A 27,827-nucleotide genomic window follows, 5' to 3' on the forward strand; every position below is an offset into this window, starting at 1 on the left:
GCCAATATAACCAAATAACAATAGCATAAAGGATGAGATGTGTTGGAAAGAACTGAAGTCAACGAAATTACCAGCATTTTTAGAGAAATCAAAAGGAGACAGTAAATCAAGTGGAGATGAAAACAGAGGAATATAGCTAGCGTTCATTTATTGTGAAGATCTGACAATAAGATAATGCTCCTAAACAAGATTAACATCAATTATTTTAAATTCATTTTTCAAATATTTCCTCCTAATAGATAAACATTTCAAGAAATTGAAAAACAATATGTCCAGAGATGAAGAAAGTTAACCTACTCCCTTGTATTACAAGTTTATGAGTTGGTTCACACAGAATTAATCAAGATATTTACCATCTGAGGTTAGTATTTATTATTAACACATGTTAATTGTACAAAATAATGGTATTTTTGATATGACATTTTCATATATTTTATATAAAGTACTTTGATTATATTCACCTCCCAGTAACCTCTCTTTTTCCCAAACTCTAAAATCCCTCATCAAAATCATCTCAGCAATGAGGACCAATAACATGGCTCGGAGGGTCAATGCACCTGCACCAAGCCTGCAACCTGAGTTTGATTCCTGGAACCCATGTAGTGTAAGAAGAGGACCAACTGCCACAGACTGTATTCTTTTTTTTCAATTGATTTTTATTGAGCTCTACATTTTTCTCTGCTCCCCTCCCTGGCTCTCCCCTCCCTCTTTCAACCCTCCCCCAAGGTCTCCATGCTCTCAATTTACTCACAAGATCTTGTCTTTTTCTACTTCCCATGTAGATTAGATCCATGTATGTCTCTCTTAGTGTCCTCATTGTTGTCTAGGTTCTCTGGGATTGTGAACCGTAGGCTGGTTTTCTTTGCTTTATGTTTAAAATCCACTTATGAGTAAGTACATATGATAATTGTCTTTCTGGGTCTGGGTTACCTCACTCAAAATGATGTTTTCTAGCTCCATCCGTTTGCCTACAAATTTCAAGATGTCATTATTTTTTCTGTTGTGTAGTACTCCGTTGTGTAAATGTACCACATTTTCCTTATCCATTCTTCAGTCAAGGGGCCTTTAGGTTGTTTACAGCTTCTGGTTATGACAAACAATGCTGCTATGAACATAGTTGAGCACATGTTCTTGTGGCATGGTTGAGCATCCTTTGGATATATACCCAAAAGTGGTATTGTTGGGTCTTGAGGAAGGTTGTTTCCTAATTTTCTGAGAAATCAGCACAATGATATCCAAAGGGACTGTACCAGCTTGCATTCCCACCAGCAATGCAGAAGTGTTCACTTTACCCCACAACCTCTCCAGCTTAAGTTGTCATCAGTGTTTTTGATCTTGGCCATCCTTACAATGGTATAAGATGGAATCTCAGAGTTGTTTTCATCTGCATTTCTCTGATGACTAAGGATGTTGAGCATTTCCTTAAGTGTCTTTCAACCATTTTAGCTTCTTCTGTTGACACAGGTTGTATTCTAAACACTCTATCTATCTATCTATCTATCTATCTATCTATCTATCTATCTCTATCTCTTTCTGAACACACTCTCTAGGTACACCTACGCATATAAGGACCCACACACATACAAAATAAAGACTTTTTAATTAAAATAATGAGGATTGTCTTAGTAATTCTTTAAATTACAATTAAAAGGAAACACATATCCCAGGGCAAAAAAGAAGAGATAGAGAAATAAAAAAGGAAGAAAAGAAAGGAAGGGGGAGAAAGGAGGGAAGAAGGAAGGAAGAATATATTTTTTCTAAGAATTCCAAGCTTTAAAGAACTGTTCAAAAATAGTACTTCTTTGGAAGACTGAGTCAAGCGGATCACTTGAGCCCCTGAGTTTGAGGCAAGCCTGAGCTACATAGCAAGACCCTGTCTCGAAGAAAAAGGTGGACTGGCGCCTCTCATGGGTTTTTTAAGTCTACAAAAATCATAATTATAGATTAAACACGTCACGGATGTCATCATTTCCCTACCATCAAGAAAGTGTCTTGCAGTGTGTGCCCTCACCTGAGGCAGCAAAGTATATCTATCAAATGACAGTCTAATAGTTTCTAACACTGACTCGTCGCTATTGCCGTGAAAGAATCACTTTTGCTTGACTACAAGTTGGTAGCATTCTAATTTTGTTTTCCTTTTTAGTGCTTTGGGGAGAGCTAATTGCCGCTCACAGAAGCAATTATTAGGGTCTGAATAGAAAATGTTTAAATTAAGAAATACCATGTTCATATTCAAGAATCATTGTAATCGGTCTATTAAACAGCAGCTTTGCAGCGGGGCCTACATTTTTATTTGCTTCATTACTTAAAACGAAATAGCAATTATTAGCTATACTACGGTGACTAAATATTCCATTGTTTACATCGGCGGTGCTAACAGCTCTACATCGACTCACTGGCGATTTCTATCATCCATTTACAATGAAGGGATAGTGGTTTGGCAGAATTCTCTGCTTCTTATAATGACTTTTCCAAAGAGGAAGCTGGAAAAGGTCCAATGAGGAAGTTGACTGCATTTGACAAGGTAGAGTAGGCTGAGCAATAACAGTGTCCACAGTGGTCAGGCTTATCTCTCCCTCCATAGATATCTACTGCTAGTTAGCTGCTAACCATCTCCACATCCCCCTCACTGTACGGCATACACAGCAGGAGACCTCTGCCTGGGACAATGAAGGTCTCTATAGTGCAGACACAAAAAACCATGGAGAATCATAAGATTCTGTCAGTATCTGCTGGAAGCGCAGCAATGCTTACTTTTGACCAAGGCAAGTCATATAAGCAGTCTTGGACATGAAGTCCTCGTCACAGGGAGAAAGGAGCACCAAGATAGACTGTGTGTCGTCCGTCATACAACACAGCACAGTGAACATGCCAACACTTTCCATGGAAGTTAGGAAAACGTCATTTCCACATTAGACTTCCATAAGCAATTTTTTTCCTTTGTATTGGCTGATGTAGGAGAAAAGAGATTCTTGTTCAAGAAAAAAGTAAGCCAGGGAGTGTCATGCACACCTTTAACCCCAACACTCAGGAGGCAGAGGCAGGGGGATCTCTGTGAGTTTGAGGCCAGCCTGGTCTACAGAGCAAGTTCTGAGACAGCCAGAACTATGTAGAGAGACACTGTTTAGGGGGAAAAAAGGCAAAAAGTAAAAGTTAAATATAAGTAAAACTTACTGACCTGAAATGGTAGACAATATAGCAAGTAATGAAAAATGATACTCTACTAAAAACGCAAATTTTGGCTTAATATTTCTTAAGCTTCAACTTTCCCCTGACCTCGGTGTATATCACACATGCATGCCATGCATGCACACACATACACACACTAAACAAATGAATAAATAAAATGTAATCATCAAATAAATAAGTAAAAATGTTAAAACTGAACTACTACTATGTTGCTGGGTCCTAACGTCTTCCTCAGGGGAGGGGGTAAAAAGGCACAGTGTCAACAACCACAGCCACTGGGAGTCAGGTAGAAGGTTTGTAGCAGACTCGTTTACTTAACAATGGGGGCGGGGGGCTTATATACCCTCCCAGCACCCAGGCTGGGTGACAGTCAACAGCTGACATCTCAAGCTCATCACTCGTTGGGTAGGCATGATCAGGACCTCTGACAGCGCCTGTTGCTAGGCACTCAGGAAACACTGATTGGTAGCTCCTTATTGGCTAGGCACAGACAGGACCTTTGGCAGCTCCAGGAAGACTCCAGGTTGGCTCCTTTTGGTCTGGTGGGCCCTATCTTCCTACACTACTAGCCACGCCTTGAAAGAGTACCTGAGAAAATTAACACAAAGGAATGATTGTTGGCTGTATGTAATGATGTAAGCTGGACCCATTGATCTTAGTATGATGCTAATCAGAATATCATAATGGCAAGAGCTGTTCGCTTCCTGATAGTCTTGGAAAGCAGAAAGAAGCAACGGAAAGAATCCAAGGATAATATATAGCACCAGGGACACATTCACGTTGACCTGCTTTCTCCAATAGCTCCTATGTCTGAAATTCCTTCCCCCAGTAATGCTATAAAATTATGGTTCTATCAATTAAAGCCACTGGTAAGGTCAGAGCCGTCACTATCCAATCACCTCTCAGTATCTTCTATCCTGAACACGATGCATTAGGGACCAGTTCTTTAATAAATGAACCTTCGTGGGCAATACTTCATACTCAAAATGGAATGGAGGCAGAGATTTAAAAACTAACGCTTTAACTAATTTTGACAATTAAATACTGCTAAAAAAAAAACAGAATATTAGTCAATCTTAAGATTTTAACTTGTGGAGTTTAATAAGCTAATATCACTCATTGTAAGTCTTTAAAAAGTTTAAATGTTGTAAAATTATAGTAAGAAACCCCCAAGTTCTTAAACTACCTGTATTCAAGACTCATCTTTCTTGTTTTTATTCAAGGAAGTAATGTTTTAAATTTTTCACATGGTAATTTACTAGAAACAGGACTGGGTGCATTGTCCCACAGCACACATGAAGAGGGCAAAGGGCTAGCTTGTAGGAGTAGGGTCTCTCCTTCTACCACATGGGTCTCAAGAATCAAACTCAGGTCAATGGACTTAATGGTAGGCACCTTTACTAGCTAAACTGTCTCTCCAGCCCTCAAGTGAGTAAATGCTATCATAGCAATCCCAGTGATGCAGTAGGGTCACAAATTAGAAGTCCTACACTCCTTGATTTTTTTCATGTCAATAACACTTGGCTATCAGTAGCTTTCTAAATGTTGGGACCATAAAGACCCCAAGTAGTTTTGCTGCAAGCCAAATGCAAAGCTGAAAATATCGGACTTCAAAAGGATGTCTAGATATCCAGATTCCAAACTATATGTAGCAATTTTAGTGCCAAGATCACAAGAAAGATCAGGGAATTGAAATCAGTTTCAGGCTGGGAAGATGTCTTTCTAGGAAACGTGTTGGCTGTGCAATCTTGAGGACCTGGGCTCCATCCCAAATGTTAATAACCTGGTGCAAGAGGTGTACACTTGCAAACTAATTACTGGGGAGGTGGAGACACAGAGATTATGGGGTCTTTTTGATCAGTCACTCTAGCTGAATAGATGAGCTCCCAGTTCAGTGAGAGACCCTAGCTCGTTGAAGACACCCCACTGTCAAGTTCTAGTCTACACATATGCATGAACACACACAGAAGTTAAAATGGGAGCACACCCTCAAGCAACGTATTTCCAGATCCAACATTCATTTCAACATTGAAAGAACTCTCAATGTTCACTCGTTCAATAACCATCATTGAATCCCATCAATAAGTAGATCTCTCTATTCTTTTAAGAAATTTAACGTAAGCTTTTTTCAAAGAATAGCTTGTAAATCTGCAGTCCCGTAGGGCTTAATTGATGGTTGTATTACATATAGATAATCAAGAAAGTTTGAAAATCACTGAGTTAGAATGAGGTCATTTACTGAAAAGTTCCCAAAGCTATTAAAAGACCATGGTGCATCAAGAGTCTCCAAGGAAGAGATGGAGCATGCAGTCCTCCCAAGACTACAGACTGATTTTCATTTAGGACAGCTGAGACCATTGTTCCACAGAAGAAAGTGCTAATTTAGACTTCAGCCAGGGAAACAGGCGGGCTAACTGCAAATCTTCACCTCTCTCTCTACTTTTCCAAATCCAATGCCCCGGTCTCATTCCCAACTCCGCAGCACACTGGCTGCTCAATTTCCCTCTCTTCTGTCCCCATGTCTAGTGCACTAAACAAATCTGCCTGTCCTAACTTCCCTTCCCCCACTTACTATTTCATCTTCAGTAAATGATGCTGGCCAAACTGGTTGTCTGCATATGGAAGAATGTGGATAGATCCATGCTTATTACTCTACCCAAAACTCAAGTCCAAATGGATCAAAACCTTCAACATAAAACCAGATACACTAAAACTGATAGAAGAGAATGTGGGGAAAAGCCTTAAATGCATTGGCACAGGAAAGACTTCCTGAACAGAAAACCATTAACACAGGCACTATGATCAACAATTAATAAACGAGACCTCATAAAACTAAGAAGATTGTGTTTGACAAAGGACACCATCATCCAGAAAAACCTGCAGCCTACAGAACAGGAAAAGATTTTCATCAGCTACGCATCTGATAGAAGACTAATACCCAAAATATATAAAGAACTCGAGGAATTAGATATCAAGAAAACAAACAACCCAGTTAAAAATGAGGTGTTGACCTAAACAGAAAATTCTCAATAGAGGAAGCTCAAATGGAAAGTTCAACATCCTTAGTCATCAAGGAAATGCAAATCAAAACCACTTTGAGATTCCATTCTTACGCCTGTCAGAATGACTAAGATCAAAAACACAAGTGACAGCTCATGAGGAAGTGAACTAAGAAGAACACTCATCCATTGTTGGTGAGAGTGCAAACTCACAAAGCCACTATGGAGACCAGGACAGCAGTTCCTCAGAAAGACGAGAATAGATCTACCTCAGGATCCACTACTGTTGGGCATCTACCCAAAGGATGCTTCATCCTACCACAGAGGAAATTGTTCAACAATGATGAACTTAATAGAAATAAATGGAACTAGAAAGAAAAAAGCATCCTGAGTGAGGTATTCCAGAATTTATGTATTTACTTATATGTGGATATTAGCTATAGTCCATAGAACTACAGAGGGTAGGTATTGAGTAAGGAACTAGAGGGAAAAGAGAGATCTCACTAGGAAATAGAAATATAATAAATAGTTATGGATGGGTGGGGTGCTGGAATGGGAAGCACCCATTGGAGATGGGGGAAGAAGGGGTTATTAGAGGGAATAACGGGAGGCACAGCTAAAATTGGGGGGCATTTGTGGGTAGTATGGAAACAATATGATAGAGACTTTCTAAATAAAAGGTGATCTACATGAAATTGCCAAACAATGGAGGAGGCAGAGTCCCCACTGACCGTCTCTTGTTACCAAATAAAGCTTTCAGTTCCGGGATTAGGTTACAACTACTTGAGTTGTTGCCAACGGGGCACTTCAGGAATCCCCAAACAACCCAGGTTGGTGCTAAGACCATAGGTTCCTTTCTGCAAACTGACAGCAAGGGCCCAAGGCTGAAAACAGCACCCACACAACTCATTGAACACGGAGATATGGAGCCAGTGCCTACACAAAGCCTTCGTCACTATGTTGCTGCATTCTGGTAAAGGAATAGACTGTGCACACTCTCAGAAGAGAAATGTAAGCACCAAGCTAGTCACAGAGCCTTTATCTGCAATGGTGTACTACCTACAAGACACGCTAGGGCAATGGAGACGCCAATGACTAATTGAGCTTAAGACCCGCTTCATGAGATGGAACCCATATCCAGCATGGCTGGATCCTCCTCTATCAAATATCAACTGAGAAAATGCCCCAGAAACATGCCCACAGGCCAGTCTTATGGAGGCAATTCCTCAATTAAGATGCCATCTTCCCAGTTATATCTAGGTTGTGTCAAATTGACAGAAACCAACCAGCACAGACACTAAGGATCACAACACCACTGATGCAACCAATGTCCTAAAGTTTTTTTGTCATTCTCTGATAGGCAATAAGAACACATCCTCATGTCTACTTGCTATTCATAGTCCATCTGCTGTGAGTTGTGTTCAGGTTAAACCCATTTATTGACTGAGTTTTTGATTTTCTTGTTGTTTAGGTTTTTTAAATATTTATTTATTATGTATATAATATTCTGTTTGTGTGTATGCCTGCAGGCCAGAAGAGGGCACCAGACCCCATTACAGATTGTTGTGAGCCACCATGTGGTTGCTGGGAATTGAACTCAGGACCTTTGGAAGTGCAGGCAATGCTCTTAACCTCTGAGCCATCTCTCCAGCCCCTAGTTTTTTGAGTTCTTTTTATACTCCATATATTATTCCTCTGTCAGATGCAGAGCTTTGCCTGAGAAATTTTCATGTAGACCCAGGTCTAGATAAAGTAGACATGCAAACATTTAGTGATAATAAACCATAGAAACTTATTTTAAAACAATTTTAGTCGACATATAATCTTCCGACTTATTAAAGATGACAGCTGTGCTTGTTTATTTTTATATAAATAGTTAAGTCTTGGCTGAGTATTTTGGTACTGCACAATGTAGAAGACCTTTAATATTTTCCAGAGTTGTTCAGTATCTTCATTTTATAATTATCAATGCTGAGACTATGCCTTTGTCCAAATATGTAGCACAAAATGTCAAAAGTGTGTTTAAGCCCTCTGCAAAACTTGTCGGAAATGCTGTCTTAATTTCAAGTCAAAATGTATTTAATGACTTCTTATGAAATTCAAGTCAGCAACTCAAACAGTGGCTTTTTTTTTAGTCTAACATTTTAACATAACACAATCCAAGAATATACTAATTTGATACTCACATGCTGAGGAATGACAGTAGGAAAATATTGAAAGTTTTTCCTCTCCATAATTAAAGCATTCCTTTAAGGTCTGAGGATCTTGTATGTATACAAAATCGGCACTTCCATTCATACAATACGGTAGCGTTGAGTTTGAGCCACGGTGCTAGTGCTGTGTAGCATGAAGCCATTCTCGCTGCAAAGTGTACATGCCGGCTCTTCTCAACCAAAGCTTCTCTTAAGTCACATGACATCAAATGGGTGAGTGTTACCAAAAACACATTGAAGTCATTATGTGTTTGATCTGGAATTGATTTTTGGTCATTGCACTCCTGCCAGACCTTCACAAGCCCCACATTTATTTACGCGGCCCTGTGTGGTAACACAACCCACGGTTTAAGTACTACACTCTAATCGTTGTGGGAGTCTTCTAACTGGACTCCTTTCATCTAGGCCTTCTCTGCCTTCAGTCAACATAGAACCCAGCGTGGCTCTAAAGCATACATAAAGACGATGTCCCTTTTCAACTCCGGTTGCCTTATATTTTCCTCAAATTATAACACCAAAGTCTTCCTAGTCAACTGCAAGAAGAGTGTGTGTGAGTTGGGCTTCCATGTCCTCTCGGTCTTCTCTTCCAGTTCCTGTCTCTGCTCCCATCAAACCTCTTCAGACTCCTTGCTGCTGCTCAAACGTGTCGACTATGTTCCCACCGGGGCCTTCATATTCATTGCACCGCCATAGTTGGATAACCTCTTCTAAGCAGATCTTTTATGGGCTCACGCGCGTGTGATATCTCACCCTTCAGATTCGTGTTCAAGTACGTGCCACGCCTCCCCAGTCTCCATATTGAATACTGCAGCCTTGTCCCAGTCTTGTCCGCATCATGCCTGTTATCTCTTCCCTGGTCTATGATTTTATTGCTTATGTTACAATTTATTTAGTGACTTTATTTATTGGGTATATTCCTCTGTAAATTTGTGTGTGCATGTGTGTGTGTGTGTGTGTGTGTGTTTTCATTTGTGTGTGAATGCACGCACGCCTTCAGGTATGCATACACATGCAAGCACGAACATGGTGGGCCAGAAGTTAGCCTTGGGTGCTGCTCATCGGGATAGCCATTCATTTTGTTTTTAGGGATAAGGTGCAGCTCACTGCGACCTGGGTCTCACCTGATTAGACTCAGCTGTCAGCACTGAGATTATAAGTAGATGCTACCGTGTCCAGCTCTTTATATGGGTTCTTCGAATAATCATTAAAACAATAAATTTGGGGGTCTATAAAGACTGCCCAGTGGATAAAAATAATTTCTGGATAATCCTGATGATTTGACTTTGATCTTTGGAATGAGCAAGTCAAAGAACTGACCCTTAGAAGTTGTCCCTTGAATTCCACATGCAGGCTAACACACTCACACACATACATGCACACAGACACAATGCATGCATGCATATATACACAACAATAATGATGATGATGTTGGTGATATTGGTGATAACGATAGTAATAATTTTTTAAACAAAACAATTAACTTTGAATGCACAGACTCGATTTTAATCCTGGCTCTACCATTTATTGCACCTCTCTGAGCCGTGATTTCTGCATCTTGGAAATAAGAATCACAACATCTAATTCAAAAAGTGCAGTGCCTTACCTAAGCAATAATAGGAGGCCACTGTTACACAGAGCAGAACATCTGAAAGCAAGATATGGGATGTAATTATCTGCTATATAATTCGAGGGTGAGATAATGCTACATTAAACAACAGAAAATAGAGAGGAAAGCTGGCTTAAGCTCCCATAGATTTCTCAGTCTCTACATATAAAACCAACATATTAGCAAATTAAAAATTGATGGAATATGACCGTCTTCCACACAGTTGATTCGATGAGTAACACAGATAGATAACAACACTATGGCAGGTGACAGCCCTGGAGGTTTGAAGGTGGCAGTGTGGCCTTATACAATGTTTTTGTGTGCACTACGAAGCATTTTGTTCAGATTGCTTCAGAATCGGTGCCTCTGGTATCTCAAGGTCGTTCAGGTTGTCTCCATTTCATGCATTTGAGAATATCATTATTGACTTTGCACTTGACATTCCTCCCTGAGTCTGTTAAACTGTCCTTGGCAGCAAGGAGAGGCCATATGGTGTCCATCCATATGGATGGGCTGGCTGGATTTTAGAATCTTATTCCCTATTGATGCTCCTGTTGTGTGAATAGAATAACTTCTGTTTAAGAGGGAAGATACAGGATTCCAGCCTTTCATATCATGTCAGTTAGAAAATAGCAGAGGCCTGAAGATGGGCTTTAAACAAAGAAGTTATGGCAGATGTGTCCCAAGCATTGGCTCCTATTTCATATTCGTTCTTTTCCCTTGTCTCTTTCTCTCTTTCTTTCTACATCCCGCCATATCTGAACTATGGTTTCCTTTCTCAAAGCTGCTTTATATGCACCATCATCTCCTCATCTTAGATGGAAGAACAGAAAAGATAAGGAACAAAGGGTACACACCACCTAATGTGTTATCCCCTTTAAAGATCATTACCCAAAGATTCCCCTAATAACATATCCCTGAATTTCTTTGGATAGAACTTACCCATTTATAATACCACTCATCTCAAAGGCAGGCTGAATAATCACATATGTTTCAGCTAACCATGCACTGCCCTTAATAAAATCAGGCTTCTGTATAAGAAAACAAGGAGATGGTAGATATTGAACAGGTATCTATCAGTCCCTTCTCCAGAAAAATTTTTGCATTGGACACGGGATTCAGAAAAGATGACTGTCTCACTTCCTAATGGTTTTCCAGTTATCTTGGCATCAAAATAGAAACTGAAATCCTTCCACTTGTTGAGCAGCAATTTGATACTAATTGAAACATTTCATCCTGTAGGGAGGCTTGTTATAACTCAGGCAGTAAGCAACTTCCAAGTCTAAGAAGTTCCTGAAATTTACAAGATTCACAGTGTCTCCCTCATCAAGGTTTATATGAACAGCAAGAAATGATGGGGAGAGGTGACTCTCCATCTTGACCAACTGCCAGAAACCTACCTGCAAGCTGTGCAGACAATGCCAGGGGTGAGGCTTTTGTAAGTCATCCCTCAGGCTGGGATGGGGTTTTTTTTTCTGTGATGAAGCTGCTCTTGAGATATCCATGTTCCCATTGAGTAACTCCTCATCCATATTCCTGTAAGTCATCTCAATTAATTTACTGGTTCACCAAGTTGGACTTTGTTGAAGTTACTTTGGTCTGTCATTGGTTCTCTATCTAGGAAAAGTAAATGTCTGTTCGCACTTCCCGAGGAAAGTCACAAACTCAAGAGGGAGCTGTTGAGAAGCAATTTCTAAGATGTCCTTTTCATTGATGCCTACCCTATTGCAGCTGTACTCCAACTCCTGCTGATCAGATCTCCATTTGGATAACTGTTATTCCTCACGGTGCTCCTTGGAAGGAAAGATTTCTCAGACCCTCATCATTACAGTCATCACTATTGCAGTGTTCCCTGTGTGACCAAGAACCTTGACTGTCTCTTACCCTTATACAAGACATGCTGCAAAACTGATATTTGGGGAGTTATATTTGTTTTGCACTTCAAAAACTCTTTAAGAATGCTTTGAGTGCTCATTAGATCTTTTGGGTCACCAGGGAGAGATTTAGGTACATTTTACCCTTGTTAACAACTTCTAAGGGTACCATTCCAATTTACTAAATGATCCCCTAGTTGCCTGAAAGACTTATACCATTTCAGAAGATTCCTTACTCTCACATAGTACTCCATCCGCTCAGGGGATGTGGCTTCAAAAAAAAAAAAAGCCCAATTATACAATCTGTTGTTGCTAAGTCTTTTCTCATACTCCTGGGGTACGTACATGTTTGAAGGGCAACAACATGTCTGAAGGACCAGTGCCTAACCACATGGGATAAAGCCATGAGATATACGCATGCATGTGAACTCACACCCCTTCACAAAGAATGTATTCCTTCCCTTCCGTTTCCAATACTCTAATTTTGCTCTCTGAACACAATAGAACCTGCAGCAACTCCATGAAAGACAAGCCCCTAAATTTTCAGTTTGACTTCTTTTTTGTGAAGACGGTTCTATGGAGCGTCATCTTCATAGATGGTTCTATGGGGCTTCCAACCTGTCAGATAGAATCATTTTAGCCACAGAGCCTTGAAAGGACAACTACCACTGAATCTAAATTATCAGATTAAAAAAAGCATAGAATACAAATGCAAAACCTTACAGAGGTGATGAGTGGGATGTTCTCCCTCCCCAAGATGGAAAGAGGACAATGCTGGACCTGAAAGGAACAGTACAACAAATGACACACGCCTCTGTGGACACAGTCCAGAGCCTCTGCAGGTCATAAGGGATGATTCCCAAAGGCTGTGTGTCCTCACATCTCCCTTGTCACCTCCACTGACAATTTTCAGAATGAAAAAAAAAAAAGAAGAATCAAATCACCCTTCATGAGGATGTGCTGATTCAGACAGACAGCTAAGCCAAGGTGGCTTTGGTGAAAACACTCTCTGGAATGAAATGAGTTCCCCTGTGGTCGGCTGCCCTGGTGCTGTTAAACTGAAACTAAAGAAGCTCAGAGTTGCTAAGAGATTGTCACATTGCTCCGGGAAGAATTTTCTCAATTGGCGCCCTCAGGCAAGCAGTGCTGAAACTGTCAGTATTCAAGACTGGGTAATTTTTTCAGCTATTTCTTCATTCCGGGCTAAGTGGAGCACAGCCTGCTCTCCACACTTGCACAGTCAGCATCGACAGCGTGGCCAGTTCTGAGGAAAGGCAAAGACGGGCTTGCTGCCTGAGCCCAGGGCACCGCTGGGAAGGAGGCAGACTGTCAGCACTAGAGCTGTGGACAGCTCTGGGGACAGACTGTGGAAGGCAAGACCAGACAATGTAGGAGTGGGGAAATAGCCCTGGAAACAGTGAGCCACAACTAAAGTCAGGGAAGAGAAGTCATGGAGCAGTCCAAGAGTGGGCTTGTAATAAAAAAAAAAAAAAATACCAAGACAGGAGCAAGGGCAAGGGTAGAAAGTCTCAATCTGCCCTTCTCTTTCACTCCTAATCGGAGAATTGACACTCAGCATCCCCAGCTGAGGGGATCACATACTTTGTCACAGTTTGTCATCAGATTAAAAAACCATCTGACTCACTCAGCACAGGAGTCTTTCAGCAGGCTTCAATGTCTCTCCTCCTCCCTCTCCGCTTCCTCCCTCTCTTCCTATTTCCTTTCCTCCTTCCTTCCCTTCATCTCTCATTTAAAATGGCACACAGATGGGTGACATAGCCTGAGACACGAGATTCCCCAAAGCAATAGCAATTGGGGTCAATCAATGTCCCAACAGCTCAAAGACACGTGCAATCCAGAGTTATAAGAGAACAGAAACTATGTCTTTGGAGGAAAGAACCAAGAAGACATGTAAGGGCACCCTAGAGGAGGTGCCAGGTGACCTCAAGAGGGACAGGAAAATAGGGAGGCCAGCTGCCTGACACCCTTCCAGTGATTGTTCCTGCAGATGGGTTATCTGAGGTCCCAACACAATGAGAACCTAGCCTGGAAGCCCTGACCCCATAGATCCCACACAGCCTACATATGCCTCGTTGTAATGAGCCGGCTGTTTCAGACAGGTTCTTTACCGTGAAAGAACAGGGTGCACCGGGCCAGTGAGATGGCTCAGTGGGTAAAATCACTTGCTACACAAACCTGATGGCATGAATTTGACCTCCATAGCCCATAGTGGACGGAAACAGATGATCCCTGAAAACTATCTAACACTTTCACACATACACGAAGGCACACATACACCTAAACACACACACACCATACGCACAATGACAATAATTTTTACAAGAGTGATTGTCATAAAGGTATCCATACACTGGGCCCAGAACCAGAGGGCCATCTAGAACTAACATCATTTGGAGGAGAGCAGCGCACATGGGTATCTCCGCCTCACCAGTCCTCACAATCTCTTGCGGTGTCTCTGTCTTCCTGCACCTCCGATCCCTCCTGTAGCTAGACTGACTGGTTTATCCTATCCCCTTCCACTCTACACAGCTTTCCCTCTGCTTCAAAGATTCTGCTTCCTCATGTGGTCAGCTGCCTTACAACAGCAGCCTGCTGTGACCCTCCCGGCCTCACCTTACCTCATAGATTCTTGATGCAGATCCCTCCTATTCCAGACCCCACTGCTAACTGTACTTTCTAGTTCCACTTCAAAAGAGAGAATATGATTACCCCTGTCCGTTCTTTCTCGCCAGGTCAGAAGCTGCTGGCCAGGCTCTGATGTGACTATTCTTGGATCAAAGCCCACCTATTATACAACCAACTCCGGCCAACAGGGCAGGGTCATGTAACATAACACTGAGAGAACCAAGCCTGCCTAGTCAGCGCTATGCGCATGATAGACACTTTAACCAATACATGTCTCATAACAGCTCCTCTTTGCCATCCTCTTTCCCCAGACAATTATGTGGCAAAGCCATCTATCTTGTAATAGTGGTGATTATTATATTTTATTTATTTTAGTAAGCTTCTAAATTTTCCCTAAGTAATGGCTCCAATTTTCATAATCAGAAATATTCCTTTAAGTATTAAGATAAAAAGGTCCTTTTAGAGGACAAATGAATATTGAGCAGCAACTATGAATCACGTGCTGAGTATTAGACACTGCAAATTCAGCAGCAAATAAAAGAGGCCTTCGCAAACTGGGAAAATGGCTCAGTGTGTAAGAACACATGCTTGGCGTGCACGAGGACCTGAGTTCAAACCTCCAGCACCCACACAGAAAGCTGGGTGTGGCTGGATATACCTGTAACATTTCGGGGTGGAGAAAGGCAAACCCCAAGTGTTCACTTGCCTACTAGCCTTACCTAAACCGCAGTAAGTCAAAGATTTAAAAGATACATCCAACTTCCTCTAGCTCTGTCTCCACATGCTTATGTCTAGAAGTGCTCACTCTCACACTCCACAGGCATAGACACCCAAGCACACATGCACACACACACACACACACACACATACACATATGTACACATAAGAGGCCTTCTCCACCCCCTTAAACATTAATCAAGAGATTTGAAGAATAAGCAAAGAAATAATATGGAGGCCGAGAGGGCCGCCGTGATGGTTCCTCAAATTCCAACATTCTCCTCCTACACATAAGGAAGCATCCAGGATCCCAGTGCAATGAGAAGGACCAGAGACATGGAGACCGCGGTGACAATAAGGGGAAAGGGGTGTATATTAATATTTGTAGATTATTCACCACGTGTACCAGCCACACTTTTGGGTGCTTCCACCATGTGATCAGAGTTCAGATGGCATTTAATTCTGTGATACGGGCGTTATTATGCTCATTCTTCTGAACCACAAACTATAGGCCGGAGTATTGAATTTGTTTGTCAAGGTATCATGTCCAATGACAGAATCCAAATTGGATCCCATTCGTCACATGAAGCCATCTCTGAAAATTTTAAATTCAGACCCCCTAGATGCTGGCACATTACGACCTTGGGAATCCCTCTAAAATACATGTGAATAGCTGAGGGTCTCCCATCAAAGTCTGCAAAGAGAGGGCCCTTCTTCCATAGCCTTAGCTTCCCTGCTTGCCCCCAAGCCTAAACAAAAAGAGTGAACTTAACGAACGCTGATTCTTGCAATGCTTTTCATGGTCCTCATGTAGGTAGCATCCAAATTCACCGTGTCATTTGAAAATGGGATTTTTTTAAGGTGATTAAGAAAAAATATCTGAAGGGTAGCATTAGCCCAAATGGGTGGGGAAACACTCAAAATGTCCAAAAGTATTTGTAATTAATTTCCTAATACTTGGGTCAGAGCAATTCTATTGATACCAGATTGGTTCATTAGAATAAAATGTCAAATTCTGTTTTGACAAATAGCATCAACTCAAATATCTACTCACTTTAATGGGATTTGACCTGCATCTGCTTCTTTTCAAAGCATGAAAGTAAAAAAAGCAGATTTTTCTTTTCTCTTTGTTTGCTCCGTGTTTGTTTGGGTTTTTCTGATAGTGTTGTCTAGACTTGCTGCCCAAAAGAAAGGCACTTTGAATCAAAGTCACAAGGGAGAGCAAAAAGGGCTTGAAATAAAGCCACCCCTAAGATATATTTTTTCCTGCCCTGTGCTAGCAAAATTCATTTACAAACTAGCACTAAAAGAATGTCAAAAGAATTTTTTTAACAAGGCTATTGAAAATTGTATTGTGTCTGTGACATATTTCATCTCTGCTTCAGCTCCCAGTGTCACCTTTCGAAACAAAAGCCTGTGGAGGGCCTGTCCGGGAAGGACTGCAATTGGAAGACCCTTCTAAGATATCAAGTCTCTTTTTATCCTGAGAAGGTCTTTGTTGAAACAAAAGACCTCCATATTCTGGAAAATAGCAGAAAATTAAGTTCACCTTTTGTGCCTGATGTCCTTAAAACCCAAGAGATGGGGAGATAGAAGAATACGGTTTGATGAGGAATAGGGCATTCTTTAAGATATGAATGTTCGGGTTCAGTACACAAGCAGAATGGGTAATTTCATTTAATATAAAAAGGAAACGGAACCCTTTTGTCCCCAATAAGTAAGTGACAGATTCGTCCAGAACTCGTCCTACTCATCCCCTCCGGATCTCAGGCTGCAACTCAAACCAGTGTTTTAAAATACTTAGGGTCTTTATTCTCCTTCCGCTCCTTCCATTAGCGGCAAAATATAATCTCCTTTCATGTTGTGTAGCTGATAACAAAAACTGGCTAGCGTGAGAGTGCCCCGCTGAATTCACAGCCGGCTTCGCAGGGCTGAGCGGTATAGAAAGGAGGGCAACTATTTATTGTCTCCTGAATTATGGATTTTTAGAGAGGTGTTTAATAAAGAAGAAAATATTTAAAACAGCTTCATTGAATTCCGCACATGAAGAAAACGAACAGGTCACTGGCACTGATAACAGACTTTTGTTGGGAAAGTGAAATTGAAATATAATGATAGTTTGGAGGCCAGAATGGCTCCATAAGGACAAATCCCAGCATGGCCTGCGTGCTAGGAACCTGGGAAGTATAATTATAGTTTTAAGTAGTTGAGTCTTTTTTTTTTTAACTCGAAGCTTTAGGTAAAGAATTTTCCTACTTCTGTGGCCTTTGTTTAAGATTTGGGGGCCCATAGAGATAACTCCCTACATAGGCATCTCTTCCTCTCCCAATTCCTAGGTTGTTCAGGAAACTGAGCTGTGTCAGAACTAAATTGTGAGTCGGTGAAATTCTTCAGACTATGTCTTCAACAACTGTAGTGACGTCACATGCCTGTAATCCAGCGCCCAGGAAGAATCCTGAGTCAGGATGGACTGGGCAACATGGAAAGACCATGTCTCATGAAAAAAAAATTGCCTTGTATCTTAGAATGTATTCATCTTTCTACATTCTGATGTGTCTGGTGAAGCCACAGGCACAAAACGGGCCCTTAGAAAGTGGTTTTATTAACTGTGTTTTATTCGTTTTGTATGCATGCATACATGCGTGCTCCTGCCACAACTCATGTGTCGGGGGCAGAGGACAACTTTCAGGAATCAGCTCTCTTCTTCCATACTGTGGGATTCTGGAATAGAACTCGGGTCATCAGGTATGACACCAAACACCTATACCTACTGAGCCATCTCTCCAGCCCAGAAAAAAAAAATGCTGTTTGATTGACTGAACTCACTCAGCAAATCTCAAAAAATAGCAAGAATTCTTACATCTGCTTTTCCCCAACTGTTTACTCCTTTGAATTCGCTGCCAGTCCAGCAGCGTTGGCAGCTCTGCTGGCTGACTACAGCGAGCTGGACAGACTCTGCACAAGGAAGCAGCTCCTGATCTGGGGCAGGATAAATAGCTAAGCCACAAAGAGAAATACTAGGTGGTCCCAAATATGATGGAAGCATCCACTGACCCAGAAGGATGTCTAAACCATCTGATAGAAGTTGATTCCTGAGCCAGAACTATCAACATGCGTCATGAATGGAAGGAGACAAGGTTTTTTTTTAGGCAGAGAGGAGAGCTTCCTTCCAAAGTCTAGACAATAGAGGAAAAAACATGCATAGAAGTGCTTCAAATGGTTCAGTAAGATGGATGCATGGATACACCGCAGGCAGGATCATCTCTGTAGGCCCTAGGGCAACACACCCACTAGTCTTTTATGGAAATATAGATCCTGATGCTTCTACGTTATTTTGCATTCTCTTGATGTGAAACAATGATGAGGCCCCAGTGAAACCAAGTAGCTTTTGCTTTCAAATTGGGTAAAATAACTCAGCACCTATCCGTGGTGCAATGTGGTCAGTATGTGGACACAGAACATTATACATCCCTTTTTCTACATCCATTCTTTCTAACGTTTCTTTCCTTAATCCTGGCTACATTCTATGCCAAGCATATGAAATCACCCATGAGAGTGGAATAGAAGAAAGAGCACACAGGGGAAGATATAAGAAGATACTAATCTCTAAAAGATGATCGTAGCCCACAATGCACTAAAGTCTCTCCTTCTGCACCCCTAAACGACTGAAAAAAAAAAGTCTGTCTGTTCACCATGCCGAATCTACAGAGAATCAAGCTTCAGTAAGCATTTACCAAACCACAGAGAAAAACATTAGCAGTGCTGCTTGCTGATCAAACTTCATCATCTAAAACAGAACTTTCCTGTGGGTGGTTAACAGTCTGACCTCTCAGGTATACAATTCAGAAGAACATAACCAAAAGCTTCTGCTGACACACCACTAGCACCAAACATTTGTTCGACCGAGCTGCCCGTGAGGAATAAGTACATACACGAAGATTTGGCTCAACATCATTGGGATTTGATGGTCACTGCCATTTCCTGTCCACCTCTGCCGCAGAACTAACACCCTATGATTAAAAGTTGCTTCTACCAACTCCAAGGCTGAGAATGCCATTGGATGGTGTCTTAGGCGGATAGAGATGCTTCTCCCACCTTGCTGCAACTGTTAAGATTTTTTTTGGCCCGATAAGACTCTCCATCAACGCAATAATCCAAATTAGACCAAATTAAACCAAATTTTTAAAAAAAAAAACGGAATGTATTGAGATGAAGAAAACATGCTCCAGAAAATAGCTTCATCTGCTTCTAACTCATGCTGGCAATCTATAGGTCATCGCTGAAGTTCACTGGAGCCTGTGGGAGTGGTCCTGACCCTCTCAGGCAAGGGTCGCCCTTTGGCGGGCTTTCTCAGAGGTGGAGTCTGGACTGTGGCAACTCCCAGGGAAGGGGAGGCTTGAAATGAGCCTTTTCACCCAATCTTCCAAAATGGCTGCCAGGAGCTGGGGTGAAGCCCCACTCGAACATTCCAGACTCTTTGGTTAAGGATGTTAGTGGCCGAGGTGATGCTTTTAACCAAACAGTAACTACCTCTCTGACATTCCAACAAATGTATTTTAAACTTGCCTTGATTGACGAGTTTCTTTGTCCTGTGAAACTGTAAAGCTTCATAAAATTGCTTCCATGTTAGGGAAAAGAGAAAGCTTGATTTGGCACTGACTGGCAACGCTGACTGGAATCAAGCTATTCTTAGACATTTCTCATTCTTACCCGGGTCAGCTGCTCCAGCTCGAGTGACCATCACTGTGCCTCGGGTGACTGTCATGAATAGCTAAACTCCTTCCTTGGCCACCAGTTAATGTGCCCCCCAAAAAATGGAAATATGGAAGGCAAGGGATATATTTTCCTGATCCCCTCCGTTAAATTGTATGAAGAGGAAAAGCACTTTAATGAAGAAATTTGGTAGTCAATTCTCTGATTTTCATTTTTCCCCATCTCATTTCCATGTTCAAGATGCACTCCTCGGGGTACAAAGGAAGGGGTTCTTTTTTCTATCTATAAAAACCCAGAGGTTGAGAGGACTGCTCAGCTGAAAAGAAAATACCCCGAGTGCACAGTGTGCAGGAGCGTACCAACAAGGCCCTAAGTAAATACAGCATAACTGTTGCTATGCGCAGGGCCAAGTACACAGGAGTCTTCCCGAAACAAGCGTCATCTGTGCTCACTCTTCCATGGAACGCCGTGCTTTAGCGTGATGCGTTTTTTATCGGTTGCCATTGGTGCTGGGAAACATGGAATTATAAAGATCACCATCTATTTCTTTATCCTACAACAAAACCGTTGCAATCTCTCTTGTCTACCTGCAACCCCCGTCACTCGTCAGAGTGCATGATGCTAAATCAGCAAATGCATACATCCTAATTATGTCATTGAAAGTCAAAAATAATGCATGCAGACGAATTCGTCAATGTTTTCCAGCATGCGTGTGGGAGCTTTATTACCACTACAGGATGGCCTATCAGGTAGGCACAGCCCCGCGCTGGGTGTTTGTCAGGCAGGGGAAGAATATTCATTGAATTGAAAAGACCAGGACGACATGAGATTACAACTTTTATATACAGGGGAAGTACATCATAGCGGTGCCTTTTCTTCTTTTTATCTGCTTCCCCTTTCCCTTCAGGCAAAAACATAAATGAAAAATACCTTCTCCCTTCAATCAAATACCACAGATAAAATGCCGATCGCTTGCTTGACTGCTTGCCATGAAGGTATAACAAATGTTAATCTATTTCCACAGCCAACAGAGACTGGAGGCTGAGAAGGGGAGAAGAGGATTAGAGGAGCTTTTCCTCCGTGGCATTTTTGAAACTTCAAAATGCTCTCAGAAGCTACTTAAGAACGAATCAGTTGATCCCATTGTTGGGCCTCTGAATTCTGCTTCGTAGACAGCCTATGAGTGGAGAGGCTGTGTAGCGGGGCATGACTGCCTTACCATGCATATTCCCAAAAGCTTTTTAATTAGAGCACTTTAAAGAAGTCTTAGAAAACTCCTCCAGCCTGCCACAAGACTCATGCCCCCTGGGACCACCAGTCCCACCCGAGGCAGAAATCAAACGGCCCCACCAGCATCCCCAAGGATCGGTCTACCAAATCGCATTTCTAAAACCCCAACTCTGCCCTGCTTCCGCCATGGTGTTAGCTCCCATCTGGAGTGGAGTACGCTAGAGAGCTCCACCCCCACCCCAACCACCTCCTGTGGACCGCGCAAGACCCTTAGTGGTCTCCCACGGCTGTCAGCCACATTGCTTCGCTGTGGCTCCCAGTGCCCAGCCTTGACCCCCACGTGAACACCCCAGCCTCTGCTCAGTAGCGCTGGAAAGCAGAAATAAGAGACTGCCTGTTCTGCAGGGTGCCCATTTGCCTTCCCACGCGGCTAATGTCATGTGTCAGCTTGTCTTGGTCATGCACACAGTAGTTTGTCCGTATCAGCCTATACTTTCCTGGGAAGGGATTATTTACATCGATTGCTATTGGCCCACTCCAAAGAAAGCAAATCACCCTCTCTAATAAGTACAGTCTTCATCCAATCAGGTGAGACCCTTCAAAGATGAACTGGGGTACCTCAAGAGAAAGGAACCCTGTTTTGCAATGCCTCTGGCCTACAATTGCAGTGTCAGCTCACACCTGACTTCCAGCCTGATGACCTGTGCTTCTGACTTGCAGGTTCCCACAATCCCACAAGTTACAAAAATGTCACATTTCCTTCTTTCTTTATTTTTCAGACTGTAATTTAATTACAACATTTCTCCTTCTATTTCCTGCTTCCAAACTCTCCCATATAACTCTTCTGACACATCTTTAAATTCTTTGCCTCTTTCTTTGTCAGTTGTCAGTATGAATACACATACATGTATTCATGCACACATATATATTCCTGTATATAACCTGTTGAGTACATATAATGTTACTTATCTGCATGTTTTCAGGGCTGACCATTTGGCAATGGACAATCAGTTTGTTTGCTGAACCACTTTTCCCATTCATTTTAGATAGACAAACTGGTAGAAAAATGGTACATAAAGATAGATAGATAGATGATAGATAGATAGATAGATAGATAGATAGATAGATAGATAGATGATACTGATAGATGGATGGATAGATATGATAGATAGATAGATAGATAGATAGATAGATAGATAGATAGATAGATAGATAGATATGATAGATGGATGGATAAATAGATGATTGATAGATGATAGATAGATAGATAGATAGATAGATAGATAGATATGATTGATAGATATGATTGATAGATGATGGATGGATGAATGGATATGATAGATAGATAGATAGATAGATAGATAGATAGATAGATAGATAGATGATAGATTATTAATGGAGTAGAAAGATAGCTCAATGGACAAATGCTTGCTACTCGAGCATGGAGATCTGTGTCCACAGCACCCATGTAAAAAGCAGAGCACAGTGGCATTCATATAACTCATTGCTGGGAAGGTAGAGAAGGGAGAATCCTGGGGTCTCACTGACCAGTTGGTCTAACAAACATGGAAGCTCCAGGTTCAATGAAAATCCCTATTTCAAAAATTAAGTAGAGTTGCCTGACATCAACCTCTGGCTTCCACAGGTGCACACATGTGCACTCATGCACACACACACACACACACACACACACACACACACACAAAGATATATACAACTCACTGGTTCTGGTTCTGATTCTCTAGAAAAATCCTTCTAAATATAACTCCCCAGCAAATACTCCCCTTCCTCATGAGACAGCACATCAAGCCGAAAAGTAGACTTGATGACTCAGATAAAGTAGGGAAGCCTCTTCAATAGAAAGAACAGTCTGCCCTTCAGGGAATACTTTCTGAGGCTCAGTCACATGACTGGACTCTGAGCAACCTTCAGGGTCTTGTACACTGACTTGTACTCTCAGATCTGAAAGGAAAGAAACCAGTAGCAAGTGAGCCTTCCCTTCCCTAGCACTGTGAACCCTGCCTCTTCTCTCAGCCCAAGGAAATATGTCCTCTCTATTACCCCTTGGCTCCTAATGAGAAACAGCTCTTCTAATTGGTGAGACCGTGTCCTCAAGCAGACCTCAGAGCCAGTGTGTTAGTCATCTTTGGAGACTAAGAGAGACAGAGACTCTCCTTAAGGGTCCAGAAAGGTGACAGGTCCTCTCTGGGGACTCTAAGGCCAAACTTCACATGGATCTGTCTGCCTGCTTTCCCTAGAGCCAGAGTACAGGCAAGAGAATCTTCTGGCAAAATCAAGCTTGCATCACCTTCATTGGTAACTCGGGGCTGTGACTCTCCAAACCAGAATCAGAATCATTTGGAGGGTCACTCTTTTCCAAGTGACTCTATTATATTTTGTGACCCTTTGTTTCAATGGGTAAAGGCCAGATTCCCACACACTATGTTCCATTCTCTCTTGGCCATTTCCTCTTTCTTTGTCTAGTGTTCCGCCACCCCCAGTGTATGCACTTGACCTGAATTATTCCAACAACTGTGTTTTCTTTTAATTTACCAAATTTAAGCCAAACCACAACAAATTCCAGCTCCATTACTCTCTCTCTCTCTCTCTCCTCCACCTCTGCCTTCCTCTCTTCCAGTCTCTCTCTCCGTGAGTCCATGCACAATGAAAGGAAGTTTGAATTGCAAACAGCCGATTGACCCAGCACCTCATCTGCATTTATTACCTTTATCATCCAAGCAAGACACCAAGTTTCCTGGGAAATCAGCTCAGCTCCTCCTGAGGTGTGAGGAGAAGATGATGGAGGGATCTCTGGAGATTTAGAGGAACCTTTGTGGTAACCTGGAAATAACCTACTCCAGCCACTCCACCAAGGTCTGAGGCTCAGCTCGTTGCCGCTGTTTAATTAATCCAGGGCCCACGCAACCGAACGCCCAGCTGTGCTATGAAATCGTCATTTAATAGCCCAAAGGTCTTCCAGGAGCTTGACCGTGTGGCCCACCTGTGAAGACATCTTTATTTCCGCCCTCTGATTTTTAACTGGCTCCCCGAAAAACTGGTTAACACTATAAAGAAGGGAGATGTTGGAGGCTCTCTGATCCAAGGAGCCACACCCAGAAGTGAGGATCTCTCTGGAGATGGAGCCACACTTCATGGAGAAGGCATTGAGGCTCATGAACCACAGGCAGAAAGATTTATAACGAACAAATGCCTTAGTGCCAGAAAGAAAACATGCCCTGACTGCATAGTCGATGGAAATGAATGGAGATTCACATCGCCGTAGGAATATTATTTAAGAATACAAGGTCCAGCTGTGGTTGGTGTAGCCTCAGTATCCTTCTCTATAAAGTGAGCATCCTCATAGGGCTACGGTGAGTATTAAATGATGTAATAATGCTGTATTAATCTAAATGAAACACTTAACTAATAGCCACTACATGGTAAATGCTCTACAAATATTACAGCTAATTGTTATGTATTAGGGAGTCCTGTTAGCAATTATCTCATACAGCAGCCATTCTCAACTTGCTGAGGGCAGCAACTGCATCATCAAAGAAAAGTCTGGCTTTAAGATATTTCTCACTGCTTGGAGCCTTACAACGAGACCAAGCTACACAAGTGTCACACACACCCAGAGGGCCTAGGTCAGTCCCGTGGAGGTTCCCTAACTTTTGGTCCAGAGTCCATCAGCTCCCACAAGCTCAGGTTAACTGTATCTGCGGTTTTCCCTATCATGATCCCCCCTGGCTCTTACAATCCCTCCTCCCTTTCTTCAGCAAGACTCCTGGAGCTTAGCCCAGGGCTTGGCCTGTCCCTGGTGCTTAGCTGGCTTTCAGGAACCTGTTCCCCACCCTGGATTACCTCACCCAACCTTGATGGAAGGGGAGGAGCTCAATCCTGTTTCAACTTGAGGTGCCATGATTTGTTCAAACCCACGGGAGACCCACCCCTTTCTGAATGGAGACAGAGGAGGGATGAAAGGGGAGGGAGATGGGTGGAAAGAGGAAGTAGGGACACCAGGAAGAGAAGAGGGAGGGGAAACTGCAGTCGGTATCTAAAATAAGTGAAAAGAAAGTTATTTAAATAAAATATAAAAAAGAGAAAAACATGAAAGAATCATATATCTTGCTGTATAGTCAAAATAAATCTCATGGTATTAAAATTTAGGGGTAAAATAAAGCATAAAGCAGTAAGAAAAAAAGAAATAAAATGATTTCATTTATTTTTTAAAAAAGATACTTCTCAAGATCTTACAAAAACTGGAGGAACAGAGGGCATAGCGTTTGTATCCCAGGGGATGGGATCAAACTTGAAGGACCAAAGAGGAATGAGAGGCCAGGAAGTAAACCATGAGTATTACTAGATAAGGTCACAGGATGGACTCGGAAGAGATGGTCTGGCTTCCTGAATAGCTATTCAAAGGTCTCCCAACCACAGATACCTGGCTGGGGATAAAACTGACAGTCAGGAAATCCTCCTGCCAATGACAAGACAAGAATAAATGGTGGCATGTTTACACAGTGGCGTACAATTCACGAGAGTAATGGCAAAGAATTAAGTAAGCACACAAAACATTGGAGCGAAAGAAGTCAAATACAAGGCTACAACACCGTATGATTTATTTATGTGACATTCATTAAATGATCATAGAAAACAAAATTTGGAGGGCCTCTGAGAACAGTGGGTAGGGAGTTGGCAGAAAAACGGCAAGGGGGATATTTTAGGGTAGTAGAACATCCTATATACTGTATTTATGGTGGGTTTTTTCAAAATTCACTTTACTGAATGCCTTTAGTTATTGAATGTTAATACAAAAGAATGTTTCTCAAGAAGGAAATAAAACCTACAGTGAAGAAATGAAAACAAGGAAAGCACTGGCTATAAAATAGTGAAAAAAGCACTGATTGATTGTGCTTTGATGGAATTAAATAATAAATAGAAGATGCAGGTGAGGCTGAAGAGAGAGCACTTGCTGGGTTGTATAAGGGCCCAGCATCAAACAAATTAATAATAAAAACACTACACCGTGATATTAACGTCAGAAGCGTTTGCTCTTTCAAGAAAAGATCAGAGAATGGTTAAATTCTGACTTTTGACCTTAATTATGCATGCAAGGCTGTAACAACAGCATCTAAAAGGGAAGGCAGTGTGCAGCTCATGAAATAGAAGGCAGGGGCACAAAGTGCACATGACGAAGAAAACTCAAAGAATCGATCAGTTTAATACACCCCATCAGAGGAGATGTGACTGCAACAAACACATCCAAAGGAACCACGGAGGCACCCTCCTTCATGTCAGCTCTGTGCATAATAGCCAAGGTATAGAACCAGCCTAGATGTCCACCAGCAGGTGAGTGGATATGTATAAGGAACAGAAACATAATTGACCACTATTCCTCCATAAAGAATAAAATTGTGACATTGGCAAGAAAATGAAAGGAACTGGGGGTCATTGTGTTAGTGAGATCATTCAAACTCAGACGAATACTACATATTTTTTCTCGTAAGTGATGTCTCAATATGTATTTGTGGGGTGAAGCCTACAAGTGGAAAATGGACAGAAGGAAGAGGAAAGGGGTAAAGGGAGGAGAAAAGACAATACAGGATAATGGAATACATTGTAAGTGGAATCGAGAAGGGAACTGGAGGGAGGAAGGGGACCAGAAAGTGGGGAAAGGGACAGAACAGTGGAAGGATAGGAACAAAATCTATTGATAGATGCGTGAAAATATCATACCAAAATCTATCTCTTTGTATGTTACTAAAAGATTCATTTTTGAAATGACAGAAAGGGGTGGCAAGATGGCTCAATGGGTATAGGTGCTTGCTGCGAAGGCTAATGACCTGAGTTTGATCCCTGGAACCCACATGGTGGAAGGAAAGAACTACTCCATGCAAGCTATCATCAAATCTTCATATACGTGCCAGGGCCCACACACACAGACACAAACAAACATGTTAATTTTTTAATGGTAGAGATGCATAAAGACACCAATATTTACAACAAAGGTGGTCTTGAATTCACCAGTCGTACACATAAAATGTTTCTAGAGCATTCACTTTCAATTACATGTTGCTTATGGAAACAATACCTACTGTCAAAGAATGGAAAGTAAAAAGTGAAAGTGTGCATAATGAGCAAAGGCTGACCACGAATTCCATGCATTCGCTTAATAACCACACAAAACCGAATTTAATTGAGAAAACAGTTTAATAATAAAATAAATAATCCATCTGGAAAATAGAACCTTGAACTTGCACAGACTTAATCGTATTGCTTCAAAATATGTAAAGCAGGGGCTGGAGAGATGGTTCAGTGGTTAGGAGCACTTGCTGTGCTTCCAGAATCTTCAGCACCCACGTGGTGGCTCACAACCCTCTATAATTCCAGTTTCAGCACGTCCAGTGAGTCCCTCTGGCCACCAGAGGCGCTGTAAGTAGATAGTGCACAGGCATACACACAAGCAAAACACGCCTTAACATTTTTCAGAAGATGAGATAAACTTTTTAAATAAGAAAAAAAAGTCAAAAGAATCTCAATTAATAAATTTCACCAAACTGACTGTAACTTTCATTTTGCACCAAAAATCAATAGGGAGTGTGCCCACAAATTTAGATTCAAAAAACCCTGAACTTTCTGT

The sequence above is a fragment of the Microtus pennsylvanicus genome, chromosome 20, assembly GCF_037038515.1.
Source record: "Microtus pennsylvanicus isolate mMicPen1 chromosome 20, mMicPen1.hap1, whole genome shotgun sequence".
NCBI classification, from domain to species: domain Eukaryota; kingdom Metazoa; phylum Chordata; class Mammalia; order Rodentia; family Cricetidae; genus Microtus; species Microtus pennsylvanicus.